Raw genomic sequence first — 17,175 nt, 5'->3', positions numbered from 1 at the left:
TCCTGGGTCACTGAGCTGGTAAATGGTAGAGACAGAGTTATCAGATTCTGATAAATATCAGATTCTGGATTTAGGACACTTCCTATCACTCCTTGGTGCTTTCATTTGGAATGGCACCAAAAGCCTTCTAGGTCCCTGGTGGAGGGACCAGAGACCCTCTGGTTTTGCTCTCAACCAATCCCTGGTCGAGAGCAAAACCAACTACACTAAAGCTTTGTGTCCCACTGAATTACAGACCATCAGAGCTGGAAGAGCTGTTCAAGACCAGGAAATTCAGTGGTTCTTGACTTTTTAGGGGTTCCAAAATTCTTTGATACTTTTCTCTGAAAAATGCACATAGCACAGACACACAAAGTCTGGGGAAAAAAATTGCCTGTTCTTCCATTTTTCTGTGTCTTCACATCAAATGTGAATTTAGCATCATGAGAGGATGTCACAGCCTGTGTATTTCCCGCTAGATGATGAGCTCCTGTATTAGTCATGGTTCTCAAGAGAAACAGAACCAATAGGGTGTGTGTGTGTGTGTGTGTGTGTGTGTGTGTGTAGAGAGAGAGAGAGAGACAAGACAGAGAAAAAGAGAGAGAGAGTTATTTTAAGGAATTGGGTCACATGATTGTGGAGGCCAGCAAGTCCAAAATCTGTAGGACAGGCTGGTAGGCTGGAGTCCCAGGGAAGAGTGGATGTTGTGGCTTGAGTCCAAAGGCAGTCTGAAGGCAGAATGTTCTTTCCTTCCGGGGATCTTAGTCTTTTCTCCTAAAGCCTTCAACTGATTTTGACAAGGTCCATCCATATTATGGAGGGTCATCTGCTTTACTCAAAGTCTATGAATTTAAATGTTAGTCACATCTAAAAAGTACCTTCACAACAACATCTGGACTGATGTTTGGTCAAACACGGGGGTGCCATGGCCTAGCCAAGTTGACACTCAAAATTGGCCATCACAGCTCCTCAAGCAGAGCCTGGGTCTGATTGAACTCATGTCCTCAGGGCTGAACGCTGTGCCCTATGCAGTGGGTGCTCGGGATGTGTAGACGAATGAATGAGTCAAATTCTAAAGCTCCCAGGATGACCTTGGAGGAAGCGTGGTAGAAAGAAAAGAACATTATGCTTAGCCCAGAAGATGGGACATGAGTCCAGGAAGCAGTTGGGGATCAGGGAAGAGTCATGGGTTAGGGAGGTCAACATGGCAGTGATGTGCAGGGATACTGGCAAAGGTGTGGCCCCGTTGTGACCTTGCAGATATATCTCATCACAGCAACCTTGGCGGGGATCCATGCCAGCTAAGATGATGCAGAGCGAGGGCTGGAGTGGAAAGTTCCCTGGCCTGACCATCAGGAAGTTCAGCCCCTGTGCCCTCTCTGCCACCAGCTTGTGTGCCCTCGGCAGCTTGCTTCACCTCTCTGGACTCAGGTCCTGCTTCCGTGGGATGGTCATAAACTGGCCATTTGTAGGCAGGATCCAGCCGTCAATCGAGTTCGTTGATCCAGGTGAACTTTTAAAAACAGTTTGAATAAATTGCCAATATTTAAAAATGGGTAGATTTCACAAAAAAGTAAGGATTTATGGCTTCTTTGAAAAATTGGAAGGGCTAACAACTCCAGGCCTGACTTTACCTGGCAACAGCTGGGCAGACAGGGCAGCTCCTGCGTCCCGAGTTGGGCAAAGCTCTTGGGCTCTCTATGCATGCTCCCGTTCCCTGCTTGGTCTCCCTGACACGGAGGCTGGAGCCAGCCACCAGTCAGCACTGAGTTTGCGTGACTGTTCACGCTTCTGTATAACCTGCCTGTACAATCCACTTCTTTATAACTGCAGGCCTTGGAGTGGGGTCCTTGCTCTAGATGCCTCCAAGGTCTTTTTACACTATTGCCAATGCATGCTCTGACTGGCCCCACCGAATGTCAGGCGCGGAACTCGGCAAGTTTCTGTGGACCTCAGAGGCAGCATTCCAAGAGTCTTAAAGTGCTGGCCAGGCTTAGGATGCAACAAGCCTAGGAGTGGGGCTGGCATAGGATAGGGAGGGAGTAATTAGAGGGACAACCTTCTCTGGCTAGTTGGATGGCTCGCAGTTGGAACAGCACTAGAATAATTTTTTCTCATTGTCCGGCTGCACTGGGAGTCCTTACATAACATCCTTTTTAAATATACACCTCAACCCCTTATCTACAAGAGTTTGGGAGGATTTCATTTATTTCCCCAAATCATTCAAATGCCTGGGCTGGAAATCTGCACAGACAGATAGTGACAGACATTCCCTCATATGGGATGGCCAAGGTGTAGCCTTATTACCTGCTCCAGGTGACCTTTTGAGGCCCACTCTCACTCAAAGATCTAAGATTATTCAGTGAGAAGTAAATTTCCAAACCATATTTTCCAGGATTCTTTTGGTGGCAAGTGACAGAAACCCAATTTGAATGGATCCGGTAGAAGGGAAAATTCATTGGAAGGAGTTTTGCTCATATCTTGTGGTAAGTACTTTGGGGCACAGAAGATTATAAGATGTCGCCCTTGATCTCGAGGAACACAGGCTCTTCCCCAAGGGCAAGGGAAGCCCCTAAGGACAAGAATTCCATGAGATTTTTGCATGGAAATCACATGGGATTTGGAGGAAGCCTTGGCTTTGTCGTGCATGAGCTTAGCAAATAGTATAAAGTCTCAGTTTTCTCATCTTTAAAGGGGGGACACCTTCCTTCCTTGCAGGATTGTTTTGAGAATTAGCACAATACACGTAAAGTGTTTACCATGTTCTTGGCACACAGTAAGAGCTTAATAAACGGCAGCTGTGGTTATTATTTCACTAGCCAATCGGTGTTTCTGGAGTTGCTGAGATCCCTGTGGTCTGGGGGTCTGGGTAGGTTTCAGAAAGGAGGTGGGCTTCAGGTGGGCCTTGGAGGCTGGGGAGGATGTGGGTGGGCTGTGAGCAGGGTGGAGTCACCTTGGTGGAGCAGGCAGTGTGTACACGGGGTGGAGGCAGAGGGAAGCACTGCGCGTTCAGGGGACAGGGCAGACTGGCCTGGCGGGAGAGCAGGGTTCACCCAGGGCCACCTGGTTAGAACAACACTCGGCCCTTGTGACAGCTGGTTAGAGTTGCCCTGTAATCCTCTCTGAAATGTCCACCACCTTGCCAATTGGAAATTGGCATTCTCTGCTCTGGCCGAGGACTCTTTTCTCCCTTGCCTACCTCCATGTAGGCTTGGGCAATGAATTGCCCTCATTCTCTGCCAAGTATCCAATTAAGAGATTGCATACCTGGCATTTCTGTGGAACTGGCCTTAGGAGTGCATCCTAAGATGGGTCAGCCGGGCTCAAGGAGGGCAATGCTCAGTGACCCTGGAGTGGCAAGGCTGGGGACCCTCTGACTCGGGATGTCTGCTTCCCAGGCTTCTCTGTCCGTCTCTGTGCAGACAGAAGGGCCTGGCATGGCAGAGCAGGATTTAATCACCTTGGTGCCCAGATAGTTTTCTTGGAAGAACCAAGAGAAGCCATCCAGTACCTACGAATTCTATGTCCTACTTTCGCTGCAGGAGATGTCGCCCTGCTTTCCCAACAGGTGGTTGCAGCTCCTGTTTGTAAACCTCTGAGGCAGGGGCTCGCTGCCTCCCACAGCTGCCCTTTCTTCTACTGAGAAGCTTTGGCTGTTTGCAAGCTTTCCCTTACATTGAATTATGTCCCAACCCTTCTTGTTTTCTTGTGCTGATTTTTGTTTTACTTTTATTCGTCGCATAGTTACAAGGACGGATGACATTATCTTAGTAGCTCTTAATAGAGTCTAAAATGTAGGAGGGGAGTTGTGTAAATAAACAATGCAGTGGAGGGAACTGAGAGGGGAAGGCGGGGGAGGCCCTGGCTGGGAGCCAAGCTGGTGTCGAGGCTCCAAACAGGACATTTGTCTTCAGGGGTCCCTTTGAGGCAAGGCCAAGAGGGAAAAGTCCACTCCCTCAAGCCTTGGGACAGGAGAGCAGGCTTGCTGAAGACGGCTTTTTGTTTTTTTTCCCCCTATAACAACCACTCTCTTGCTTTTTACTCTCTGGAGCCCCCTCTGGTCCACGACAGGTCCTCTTTCCTTCCATGGGGTGAAGAAGATACAGTCCCTGTCCAGAGGGAGATCACAGTTTGGTAGGGAAGAGCAATCTGGAAAGAAAAGTATGCTAAGTGTACTATACCCTGGCATGGAGGTACATAGGGAGTGAAGAGGAAGACGAAGGCAGTAACCCACTCTGAGGGGTCGTGTCTCGCTCCCCCCGCACCAACGCCGGTCGGCTCCTGTGCTGTGCAGATGGGAAAAGTGGCGTTTTCATCTTTCCCGTTTCTAGCTACTCACTGTCAGTAGGACTTCACTGAGTACTCACTGAACTGGGTGCTCTGCTAAGTGCTTCTCATAGATTATTTCAGTCAACAAACTACTGAGGAAAGGACTGCTCTGATCCTCCCTTCAAGACGCAAGAAACTGAGGACAGAGCTGTGAGTGGACCTGCCCCAGGCCCACAGCTAGACAGTGGCAGAGCCAGAGTTTGGACCCCAGCCACTTGACCACACAGCCTCCGCTCCCACCCCGCTTTCTGCATGACCCCGGCACTCTGTGTATCTAATAGGTACGACCACGACAGGTTCCTCCCAAAAAATTCAGGCTGGTTTTTTGGGGGGGGGGGGGTTATTCAGAAGGAGATGAGATAGAAAAATAGACAGATTGGAGTGAGTTGTGAAAAGCCTTTTGATCACGGCTTCCGTTTGGATTCAGTTCTGTGGGCATCAGGGAAGTCTTGCAATGTTTTGAAGAGAGCAGTGATACAGGATTTCTCCTTAAAGATGATGTTTCTGGAAGTGGTGTGGGGGAATCGACTGTGTGGAGGAGAGAGGAGGCAGAGCGGCCACTGGGCGGCTGGTCAGGTTTCCCGGGTGAGAGGGAATGGTGCAAGGAAAGCAGATACACTGTTAGACGCCAACTGTGTTCCAGGCTTGGTGCTGAGCACGTTCCTTATAATTGCATTTGGTCCTCACAATGGTTGTGTGAGGTAGGGATCACAGCAGTGTTTCTCAGTGTTGGCTGGCCCTGTAATTACACACTGAGTTTTAAAATAGTGGTCTCCGAGTGCGGTGGGACCAGCAGCATTGGCCTCCCTAGCGACTTGTTGAGAATTGCAGATTCTCAGGCCCCACCCTAGACCTACTGGATAGGAGGGAGCGAGGCCCAGCAATTTCTAACAAACTCTGCAGGTGACTGACTGAGCTCGGGTGTGAGAACCACTGGATCAGAGGTCAAGGGTCTTCTCTGACCTGAGATTAGGTCATTGCTCCACCTCAACCCCCAAGTGAATGGTTGATCTGATGCTGTGAAGACATCCACTGGGGTCCCAGGGGAGAGCTGCTGGGAGGAATACCTCAATGAGGAATTTATTAAGTGCCATGCATGTACTCAGTGTCTTGCTAAATGCTCTCAGGTATTTGAAGGCCAGGCTGCAGAGCCCACCTTCAAGGAGTTTAAAATATTTTATTTATTTATGTATTCATTCAACAAATCTTTCTTGAGCACCTGTTATGGGACGGTCTGTGCTGGGTGTGGGATGCAGCTGTGAACAGGACGGGAAAGGTTGCTGCCCTCGGCATCTTCATTCTACATGGGAAAATAGAAAGTAAATAGACAAGTTAAAAACAGTGATATATACTGTGAAGGAGATGAAGCAAGGTCAACTGTCAGAGAGTATCTGAGAGAGAAGGATGGAAGGCAGTGCTGGGTTTCTTTGGGAGAAGGAAAGAACTGAGCCGAGAGCTGAATCACAAGCCAGGTGTGCAGAGACCTGCGGAAGGGCATTCCAGATAGGTGGAAGGAGGTTTGCGGCAAGGGTCCAAGGTGGGCGAGAGCTTGGTGAGCTTGAGGAAGAGGCGGGAGGTTGGTGGGCGGGGTGGTGGTGAGCGAGAGATGGTGGTGAGAGACCGGTCAGAGGCAGTGTGGGCCAGCTCTGCACGTGCGCGCAGGTGTCCAGCCGCGAGAAAGGGTGGTCTTCAGTGTCAGCCCCTGATGCTGCCTGGCAGGTACGCACAGCACTGAGAAACTATCCACAGGCTGGCTGGGCCCCACCTGGGACCCCAGCACCTGGAAATCATGGGATCCGTCATTGACCCTGAGATGCAAGGAGCCTGTGGATTCCTTCAATCCAAGCTCAGCCTCCAGGAAACCTATTTGTGTGTCTGTCTGTCTTTCTCTCTCTCTCAAAGGAAAATAAACCAGGGAAAGGCCCCCTTCCAGAAGAGGAAGCCCGTTGAAGTCTTTACCAGGGTCACAAGCTCAGAAACTCCAGTGTTAGAGATGAATCGTCGTGTCTAGTGCCTAAATCTAGTGGTCCAATTTTACAGATGAACTTGTGGCCCTGGGAGCTGAAGGGGCTCTCACAGTACCGAGAGATGGGTGACCCTGACTGCAGGCTTCAGGCCCTTTTCTCTACCTACGTGTGATGGATGTTAGCTTATTGACTCTCAGCTCTAAACACATCCTTTCATAATCTGCTTGAGGTTCCAGGGCTGGGAGTCTGAAAACCATGTTTCTATTCCACCCACTGGCTCCATGTCAGGTTCTTCAGGAGAGGTGCCAGAGGGTGTCTGTGAAGATACAGGAGGAAGGAGGGCTGGTCTGTACCTGCTTCCGAGCATGACCTCAGCAGCTTCTCCCCAGTAGTCACTACATTTGACTCCAGGAGTCACAGTGGTTCCAGTGGCAGGTGTCCCACATCCCAGGTTCAGCCTCATTGTGTCCCCAACCAAGAAAGACCCCAGCACTAGCCACCTGGACCCCTCCCTCAGATGTCTGGCATTCTAGCTCCACGGGGCTTCCCTCCTCCGAGCTAAATTTTAATAATCCCAACCTCTTCTTCTGTCCCCAGCTCTGGGGTTGTCGCTGCTTCTGCATCTGTTACTCCTGTGATTTCTGTGTCCCTTTTTTCCGTCAAATTCTCCCATATTGGTTAATGATTCTTTATACCAACTCTCCCTGTTAAAGTAGCTGGTAGAGCTCCTGTCTCCTGATGGGACCCTGGCTGACGCAATGCTCTTTAATTTCCAATATGGTGTAAAAAGCCCCTTTGTATCATTTTTCTCCTCTGGTCCACATTTCTACCTTGTGAAGCAGGGCTTGTTAGTGTTACCAGGGAAACTGAGGCCCAAGCAGCTCAGGCCAAGACTCCAGGGTCCCTCAAGCTGTAGGTGATGTGGAGCCAGAACTTGGCTCCAGGACCCCTGCCACCAATGGCCCTGCTCATCCTTCCAGAGCCTGGCTGCTGCTTCTCATTACAAGGGAAAATCCAGGATTCCCACCTTGACTTGTAAAGCTGACATTATTATACACCCTGTTGCAAGCATTATAAAACCTATGCTTCAAGGAATACATTCCTTGGAAATAAAAAAGCAAGAACTAGAATTAGTTAGTAAGTCCCCATGTTAAGTTCCAAAAGGAAGAAGAAATCTCAATAAAAGAGGTTTATTATATGAGGATTACGTTACTGTAAAAATGATGTTTCTTGTTTATTTCTTGTTCTGCTCTATATGACATTTTATTGGTTGTATGTTTTATAGCAAGTATTTTAGTTGTGCCTTTTTCTATATGTCCTGTATTTATAAGAGTTTTGAAGTACATAAGGAAAATGTGTGTTTATCCATAGTCTCAGGGACTAGGGTTTCTCCTTACCTGAATATTCTGTTGGAAAGACTGTAATCTTTGCATTGATTAACCATTTGGAAACAGTAATAATAATGTGGCAAACACATGTAGGCTTTACAAGGTACCAGGCACTGTTCTAAGTGTTTTATGTATACATTTTAACTTATATCATTTCCACAACAACCCTAAGATGGTAATGTTATCTCTTTTTCATTGCTGTCATTAAGGCACAGGGAAGTTAAGTAACTTGTCCAGGGCTACACAGCTGATAAGTATTAGAGCTAGGACTTGAACCCGTGATATTTGGCTCTAGAATTTTTGCTCTTACCCAGTACGGTGACCTCATTTCTAAGCTGACTCCTTTTTTGAATCTGCAGTTGCCAGCATAGGGAGATTATGAATGGCCTCTGAAAAATAAGAAAAAGAAAGGCTGATTGGAGTTTGTAGAGCATGCAATCATGACAGAGCAACGTTACTTTGACAAAGTGCTGCCAACATTGGCCCAACCTTCCTCAACCCCCACTGGTGGAGAATGTGATGGCTTGAGTACGTTAATAGCCCCAATTGTTCATGCCTCTCTCTGCTTCCCATCCTTTGGTAATGCTCTCCCGTGCTGACCCTGGGATTGGCTGTGTGGTGTGCTGTGTTAGATTCCTATGTTACATAGCGAGTCACTCCAACCTTAGCAGCCTAGAACAACATACATTTATGATCTGAGTTGGGTAGGTCAGAAATCTGGGCACAGCTTTGATGGCTCCTGTACTTAGGGACTCACAAGGCTGCAATCAAGGTTTGGCCAGGATGTCTTCCTTTATGTATTCAGATTGCTCTTCCAAGCTCCCAAGGTCATTGGCAGAATTTAGTTCCTTGCAGTTTTGGACTAAGGTCCCTGTTTTCTTGCTGGCTATCAGCTGGGGGCCACTCTTAGCTCCTAGATGTCACTCATGGTCCCTTGCCATGTAGCCCTCTTACAGCGTGACAGCTCACTTCTTGAAAGCCAGAAGGAGGACCTCTCCTTCCAGTCTGCTAAGACAGAGTCTTGCAAAGTGCACTCATGAGAGTGACTTTCCCGTCACCTATGCCATATTCTACTGACCAGAAGCAAGTCACAGGTCCCACCTGTATCCAAGAGTAGGGGATTATGCAACGGGATAACTCTCTGGGGCTCATCTTAGAATTCTGCCTATTGCAGTTTTTTTGGTCAATGGGACAGTTGCAAACTTGATCCAAACAGAAGCTTGTAGATGAATAGATAAACAAAATGAGGTATGCGCATACAATGGATATTCAGTCTTAGTAAGGAAGGAAACTCTGACACATGCTACAATATGGATGAAACTTGAGGATGTTATGCTAAGTGAAATAAGCCAGTGACAAAAAGACAAACACTGTATGATTCCACTCATGTGAGGTACATAGGGTCATCAAATTCACAGAGACAGAAAGTAGAATGGAGGTTGCCAGGGGCTGTAGGGAGGTAGGAACAGGAAGTTACTGTTTAATGGGGAATAAGTTTCAGTTTTGCAAGACAAAAAGAATTCTGGGGATGGGTGGTGGTCATGGTTGCACAACAATGTGAACGTACTCAATACCACTGAATTGCAAACTTAAAAATGGTTAAGATGGTAAACTTTATGTTATGTGTATTTTACCACGATTTTTAAAAAGATTGTGATTACTGTCACTTCCGCTTGCAAAGCAAATCTCCTGCCAAGATCCCACTATTCTTTCAGCCACTTCCTCCCAGTAGCCATCCTTTCTAGTGAGTCTTTTTTATATTACAGTTTCTCTTTGGTCCCTAAGACCCCTTGTTTAAGGGTAAACGATGCATGGAAGCAACAAAGACCTTAAGCTCATAGGTTTTGATGGTAGACTAGTGGGTTCAAATTGGACTCTGCCAGTGGTGTGGTCCAGCAGTGTGATCTCTGCAATGGTAACCTCCCTGGGCTGCAGTTACCTTGTCTGCAAAATCAAGACAATGGTAGGACCTACCTCCTGGTGTTATTGTGAGGATTGAGTGATGGGACACATGGAAGATGCTGGGCACAGCGCCTGGTAAGAAGGAAGCACCCAGTAAATGTCAGCTGTTGTTGGTACCTAAGAAAAGATAACACCTACCTAGTGATCCTAAAAAAACACAATAGATGCTCATCATTATGCATAACATGAGGAACACAATGAAGCATCTTGGCAACTGAAAAACGTAGCATATGGTTTCATACCTATTGTATGAGCAGAAGAACAAATTACTTGTTCTCTTCCTTTGGGTTAGTATTCAACATTAAGGGAAAATTGCCAAAGTCTGAGCATGATAAAAATGGGTCACAGTACAAAGCCTTGCACAGTCAAATGATTGAATTAGTGTTGAAATGGCTTTGTCACAGCCCTGGGTCCTCTTCCCTGCTCCTCCTGGCTTATGGACATCTCTCCCCTTTGAAGGTCTTGGCATGTGACGTCTCTGGATGTATCATGAGCATTGCGCAGGCCTTATCTAACTCAAAACAGGGTGAGCTCTTTGAGGGTTGGGCTGTATCTGATTCACCCTCTACTGTGTCGCTGCATTGACACAAAGAAGGCTCTCATGAGTACCCGCAGCATTGAGTCCATATTGTGAGCACTTGGGGACATAGCGAGATACTCTCTAAGAACTTGGAAATGAGTTTACACTTTGAGAATACAGCTTTAAATCCTATACATCATGGATCACAAAAGAGATGCAAAATGCAGCCATTGAAGTATGAACACACCCGGGCCACCTAAGACTTTAGAATTATCCTCTAAAGAAAAAGCATGTCCATCAGGAGGTAGCCTTGGCTGCTGATGTCACTGGTGGTTGCTCAGCCTTGGAGGAATGGAAAAGGGAGTCACAGAAGTAAATTTTGCCAGGACCAGCCCAACTGTCATCGGGGAAGGAGTTATACTGTCATCTGGGTCCATCGGTCAAGTTGTGCCCATGGTGGAGGTGGCTGCCTGGGATTGTGTAAGCCTGACGCCCTTGTGATTTCAGTTCCATGCTCACCAAGCCTATTGAGTAGGTGCCTACAGGGAAATAGCATACTGTTTATACGGACTCACGTATTCTTGTTCTCATGTGTGATAGACAGAATAATGGTTCCCCAAAGATGTCCATGTCCTAATTCCTAGGACCTGTGAATATGGGACATGGTAAAGGCAAATGAAGGTTGTAAATGGTATTAAGGTTGCTAATTAGCTGACCTGAAAATAGGGAGATTACCCTGGATTATCTGGGTGGGTTCAATGTCATCACAAGTGTCGTTAAAAGTGGAAGAGGAGGGCAGAAGGAGAGTGAGGTCAGAGTGACAGGGTGGGAGAAGGAGTCAACCCAGTGTTGCTGCTGTGAAGATGGAGGCAGAGGGCCACAAGCCAAGGGATGAAGCAGCCTCTCAGAGCTCTAAAAGGCAAGGAAACAGACTCTCCTAGCGCCTCCAAAAGGAACTCAGCTGGTGACAGCGCGATTTTAGCCCAGTGAGACTCATGCCAGACTCTGGCCCACTGAACTGTAAGATAATAAATCTGTGTTGTTTCAAGCCACTGAATTTGTGGTGATTTGTTAGAGCAGCAATAGGAAACTAATTCACCATGGCAGTGATTTCTCAATGTAAATGAATAAATTGGTGTCTTGATTTATGTTTCAGTTTCAGGGTATGTGGTGTAAATTCTCCAGGGGCTGACAAAATCAGATTTCTGACTCTGCAAAGCTAAGCCGCCTCCGTCCGTGGAAAGCGTCTCCACTAACGGAATATGAGAATAGTTCCCATATCCTGGGACCGTCGATGTGTTGAGCGCTTTAGGTGTATTACCTTGAATTCTCTCTACAGCCCCCTGAGCGAGGTATGGTTATGTCCATTTTCTAGAGGAGATAACGCTGGCTCAAGTTGAACCAAACAGCCTCACATGACATGATCTGGATTTCAACCCTGGTCCAGGGGTCTAACACTCATACCATTTCCGGTACCCGTAGCTGCCTCACCATGGTGCTGTCCTAGGGAAGTCTCGATCCCTTAAAGAACCTTCCATCTGGTCATGCTGCATGAGAAAAGGAGCTGGGAAGAAAGCTTTCCCATGGGCATGCTCAGCTGGGGCTTGGACCATTCCCTAGGGAGAAGGGGCTGGCGTGAATCCCACACACATTCTCCATTATTGCAAAATGTTGCTTATACACTTCTGAAAACTCCCTCTCTCTATGTTAACTGTCTTACAAACCGTATATGGTTCATTTCTCTGTGTGTTCTGTTATTCTTAATGATTTATTATTATTATTATTTTTTTGACTTAAGTATTTCTAAGAGAATGGGCTCCCTTAAGTTGAGCAGGTATGTTTAACCTGAGCCGGGTGTGGCTAACCTGAACCAGAAGGCAACTGACAAGTGGTCAGAGAAAGCAGACTAGGAGACCAACATCCTGTATAGCAGAGGTTCCCCTTTTTCTCCATAAATCCTTGGTGGAATGCTCATATCTATAAAACAGCCCCAGTAAACCCCCTTGGTTTCCTCTGCTGCCTCTGGAATGCGATGGATCTGTAGAACAGGGAACAGGTATCATTTGACCATGGTCTGTTCCAGTGGGTCCATATGACATGGAATGTGTGACTGCCACTCCCTGAATCCTCTCAACTCACTTTGTCAGAGAGCAAACTGGCTGTGAGGGTTGGAGCGACTTGCCCAAGGCCATGCGAGTGCAAGGTGGCAGGGCTAGAATTTGCACCCAGGCTCCCGGCTCTGGGTGCGCATCCTTCCAGCTGTATCACAGCCTCCTGGTTCCCCACAGCGCTTAGCCCACCGCCTTCAATAACATGAGGAGCCCCTAAGGTTGTGCACAGGTGAACCGTGAGCACCACTCCATGTCTTCCAGGCATTTTGCTGAGTGGTCGACCACAGGAAGCACTTGGCTTTCATCGGCTACCAATTAGGGATGTTCACCTCTGGATGTCATTGATCACTGAGATGCTCACCTTGCTTAAGAGGTGGCCTACAAAGGCTTGCAGCTCTGTTCCAAATTTTCCATCCAAACAACCACGTTAAGTGGAGAGGCCCCTGATTCCAGCCAAGCCCCAAATTGCTGTGCTCTCTGCTAGAGGAAGGAAAGAAGATGTGTGTTGCGCTGTGGCCAGGCTACCTGAACAAGTCGAGTGCTAGAACACATGGATTGCTTTGGGGAGCAGGATCTTTCTTGGCTTCATCTTTTTATTTTTCTGCGGGGCTTAAGGAGACTCGGGGTTTATTGCTTATTATAAGCCTCAGCAAAGGGGAGTTTGGTCTCACCATCTTCCCCATCCATGGTAGGTCCAGCGAATTCAGTTCAGTCCCAGGAACACTAGTTATGTGCCCATTGTGTCTGAGCCCTGAGTCAGGCAGCAGGAATAGAGATGAAGGAGGGAGTGTCGTCTCCCAGGGACGTGGGGGCAGGGCTGAGGAAGGGCTGGCACAAAACAGAAGCATCTGTACTAGGCTGCCGCTGAGTGGCCTGACGAGAGCAGGAAAGTCAACCCCTTTTCTCATCTCACACTGTGTGAGACCTTGTGTCAGCAGCTAGATGCTTTCCGTATGTTAACCACACCATCCTCGCAAACCCCATGACAGGGCGACGTTCTTCCCATTGTCCAGACGAGGAGTCGAGGCTCAGAGAGAGGAGGCAGAGCATCAGAGTGGGCAGGTTCTGGAGGACCTGGGTTCTAATGCTACCCCTCACCTCCTGCCCTGTGACTTTGGGCACCTTTCTCGGCCTCTCTGAGCCTCCGTTTGGTCATTTGTAAATGTGAAGGTAAGTGGCTGTGAAGTTGCATGAGGTTAGCTCCTTGTCGCCTGTCTTCAGTGCTCACGAAGGTCACAACATCCCTGGAGGGAGGGAAGCTCAGGTCCTGCTCCCAGCCGTCTCCTGGTTTTGGAGTAACTGTGGGATCTCCTGTCACCCCAGAGGACATGCCTGAATGTGCTCTGTAGGAACGTGTTTGGTGGCCGTGTTCTTCATTGTTAACCTCCCTGGAGGGGTGTCTTCTTTGCCCATCTCTGGCAGCCTTGGAATCCACGGAGGAGAGGGGGGGGGGCAGACCGGCCTGGATGGGGCTCCTGCAGCGAGTCTGGCTCTAGGGGCAGTCACCATGCAGCTGTGGTCGCCCGGCCTTCCAAACCCCGACTGGCTCCCTGCTCCCATTTCCCACGCAGGAGGAGGTGGCTGGGAAACTCATGTGCCTGGACTCCAAGACCCTATCTGGCCCGGGATCCACAGGAGGTGGTGAGGGCCTATGGGGGGTGGGGGTATCCATTGATCCGGGTGGTTCTTCTGTTCCTCTCTGTTTCTCGCCTTTTATTTTGTTCCAGCGATGGGCTTTCTCTTCACCGCCTCTGAGAAGCCCCTCGGGAGAAGCTGGCTTGGGGTCTTCTCCATGAATTCATGTCTAGCTCCAGGCGGCTTTGATGGATAGAGGCAATTTTGCTTGGAAATCAGCTGCAATATTGGCCGTTCTGTGGGATATGCATTACATCCCTCTCGGCGAGAGCTTTTCCATGGGGCCTCGAGGTGGAGTGACACTGTTCACAAGAGGGGTGGGGTGGGGAGCACAAATAGCCTGAAATGAAAGGCATCTGTTCTAATTTTTTGCAGAGCCGCATCGCCTGCTGCATGGGTCCAACCCCCTCTTGTGAAGCAGCTCCTTTTGGAAGATGAAGGAACTTGCAAACCAGCAGCTTGCTAAGTGAATTAAAAGGAGAAGAAGCAGAAGAATGTCCAAGGAGGACCCGAGCACCTTCCAGGTGGATTAGCAGACCCCAAAATCCAAGACCTCTTGGTTTTCAGCTGAGACAAGAGAGACCCCAGTGATCATCACAGGATGTGCCATGCACTGTGGAAAGTGCTGGGTCCCCCAGGAAGAAGCGGGAACAGTCACCATCCCTGCCTGCTCAGAGTGGACAGCTCTGCTAGGGAGACACACACAAATATCCCTCTTGATATGACAGAGCAGGTATTCACATGACAACTGACATGTGTGGGCTGCTTACTGTATGCAGGATGTTAAAAGCATTAAGTAATTTAAGGTCACCAAAACCTTGTGAGGTGATGTTATGATTATCATCTCCATTTTGCAGATGAGGAAACTGAGGCACAGGGCAGTGAAGTAATTTGTCCAAGGGTGTCTCTAGTAAGCAGGGAGCTGGGGTTCACATCCCGCCCTCTAGCACCATGCCCTCGCTATTAGTTTCTGCTTCTTGATCACCTGGAGAAATTGGAGAACTCTGAAAGCTTAAGTGGTGCCTTTGCTGGTTTTAAATTCCAGCTTGGCGCATTTTCCCCCAGCCTCACTTCTTCTTGAACCTTGGCCTTCCTTCTCCTGAGACTCACCTCATCGTGGCTGAAAGGCAGGGACTAGAGTCAGCCGGGTGCAGGCTGGGATGGCAGAGCCTCAGGCTCCGTCCTAGAAGCGTTCACTCAGCACACTGGGGCTCCATGCCGGGCACTGGGAACACACCCAATCTCCTGGATCTTGTTGTCTAGTTAGGGCATCAGACAATAAACAAATCAACACCTAGAAACCCAAGGGAGCACTCTCCAGAGCATTAAAATGGGCTCATGTGATCAAGAGTGATGGGCGTCTATTTTAAGTGAGATGACGGTTAAGGCTTCTTAGAGAAGTGACATTGAAGCTGAGATCTGAATATCAAAATGGAGCCAGGCACCTGATGATCAGGAGGAGGGGCATTCCAGGGAGAGGAGCCTGCGTGTGCCAGGCCCCATGGAAGGGGGCGGGACAGGTGTGTGTGGCCAGAGGCTGTGTAGTTGGAGCATGGCAGGCGGGAGTGTGGTAGGAGAGGAGGAGGGAGAGGAGGCTGAGATGATCGTGCAGGGCCTCAGAGGTCACAGCGTGGGGTTAGAATTTCCTTTTAAGTGCTTTAGGAAGCTATGCAAGCTGTAAGCAGAGGAGGACCATGATCCGATGGGGTATATTTGACTGACGCTGGCCCCTTGGCTATGGTGCTGGTCCTTCCAGCATCTGTAAGCCTCAAAGGTAGGATAGTGTGGCCTGATGGCTGGAGCCATGGTCACAGAGGGAGAAGAGCGATTCCATTCATTCACTTGTTCTTCATCCAGCAAACGTGCTTTTGGGCCCTGACCATGCGCCAGGCACTTTGCTCAGCACCGAGGATACAGAGAGGTCTGGGATGTGTCCCCACCTGGAGCAGTTCCCATGCTGTGGGGAGACAAGGAAACTGTCGGCCCAGCACCAGCCAGCAGAGAGTGGACGTTGGCTTCCCCAATGGGCACAGGGCACAGGCAGATGCAAGACCTCTGGTCTTTTACCAGATGCACTTGAGACGCACTAGGAACTGAGTAATTTTCTGACTGTTAAAAAATCAATTAAAATAACTCAAATACTTACAATCCAATCTAATAAATATTAATGGAACCACTAAGCTTCTCTGGTCAGGGGACTCATAGGGAAAGTAGTCCTGGCAAATGAGTAGGAGCTCGTCCAGAGGAGAAAAGGATTAGAGGAAGGAATCTTGGAGGAGGAAACAGGTTGCTTGCCTGGGTCCGGACCCTCTTGCTGGAAGCACAGGGGGAAGGGAGAGAGATGTGTTCAAACCTGGAAAAACTGTTCGTCATCCCTCCGTACAAATGTTACAGCCTCCCATTTCAGCCAAGACCCTGTTATGTGCAGGGGCATTAGCATTGCTCAGAATTAGCCAAGTCCCCAGAAGCTGGAAACTAACACCTTCCTGACAACTGGGCCTGGGAAAGAAAAAACCAAAACCAAAACCAAAACCACCTTACTTCTCTTAAATACCAACACATCTTATACTGCCCTCTGGTGGCTAAATGTGAAATGACAGGCCCCCAGGTCCAGAACACAGCGTTCTCTATTCTGTTTACTTAGTAATACACACATTTATTGTGTTTCACTTCGTGTGCCTACCATCCGCGGACCTGGCAGATGTCATCTCTTCCACTATGTTCTCCTATATTTCCATCCACAAATAACGTCTGCCTCCTCAGTTATTGTTACTCATCTTCCCATCTTTCAAGTATCTACTGACAAACTGCTACATGTTAGACTTTTCAACACCTGCCTTGCATTCGAGGCATCTGTGAGTATTTCCCTGTCTTCCCAGGCACACCATGGGCTTCTGGAAGGCAGAGAATCAGATTTATTCCCTCTGTGTTGAATAAAGGGTGGAGAACATTAATTAGAACACCACCAAAGGTGGCCATTTGTGCCTTCCAAAGGGGGGGTGTGTGGCACAATTCGCACCAGAGGGGACCTGAGTTTCTATCCTGAGCTTTGTCATTTGCTGAGCATCATGGGAGAAGAAGAAATTGCGATGACTGGCGTTGATGCTACTGCGGCGGATGCAGAGCCAGCTAACATGTACTGAGGGCTTAACAGACCCCTCTCTGTGCCTCAGTTTATTCACCTGTCAAGTGGAAAGGACAACACTTATTGCACAGACGGCCATGTGAGGGTTAGCTGAGGTACAGCCTATGACGTACGTGGTGAAGAGTGGCTCTGCCCTTGC

At 48.5% G+C, this 17,175-nt stretch overlaps 1 long non-coding RNA gene across 1 annotated transcript in view; it reads left to right on the top strand.

The window, feature by feature from the left end:
- LOC124228129 (uncharacterized) overlaps positions 1-16,741 on the top strand; it is a 29,117-nt gene extending 12,376 nt beyond the window's left edge. Inside the window, exon 3 of the long non-coding RNA XR_006885642.1 lies at positions 14,267-16,741. This is a non-coding gene — a long non-coding RNA (uncharacterized LOC124228129). The remainder of the gene's footprint in view (positions 1-14,266) is intronic.
- The last annotated feature ends 434 nt before the right edge of the window (positions 16,742-17,175 follow it).

Source organism: Equus quagga, chromosome 16 (assembly GCF_021613505.1).
Source record: "Equus quagga isolate Etosha38 chromosome 16, UCLA_HA_Equagga_1.0, whole genome shotgun sequence".
In the NCBI taxonomy this organism is placed as follows: Eukaryota; Metazoa; Chordata; class Mammalia; order Perissodactyla; family Equidae; genus Equus; species Equus quagga.
Note: the sequence above shows the minus strand (reverse complement) of the source record. Positions and strands in the feature narration are given on the sequence as shown.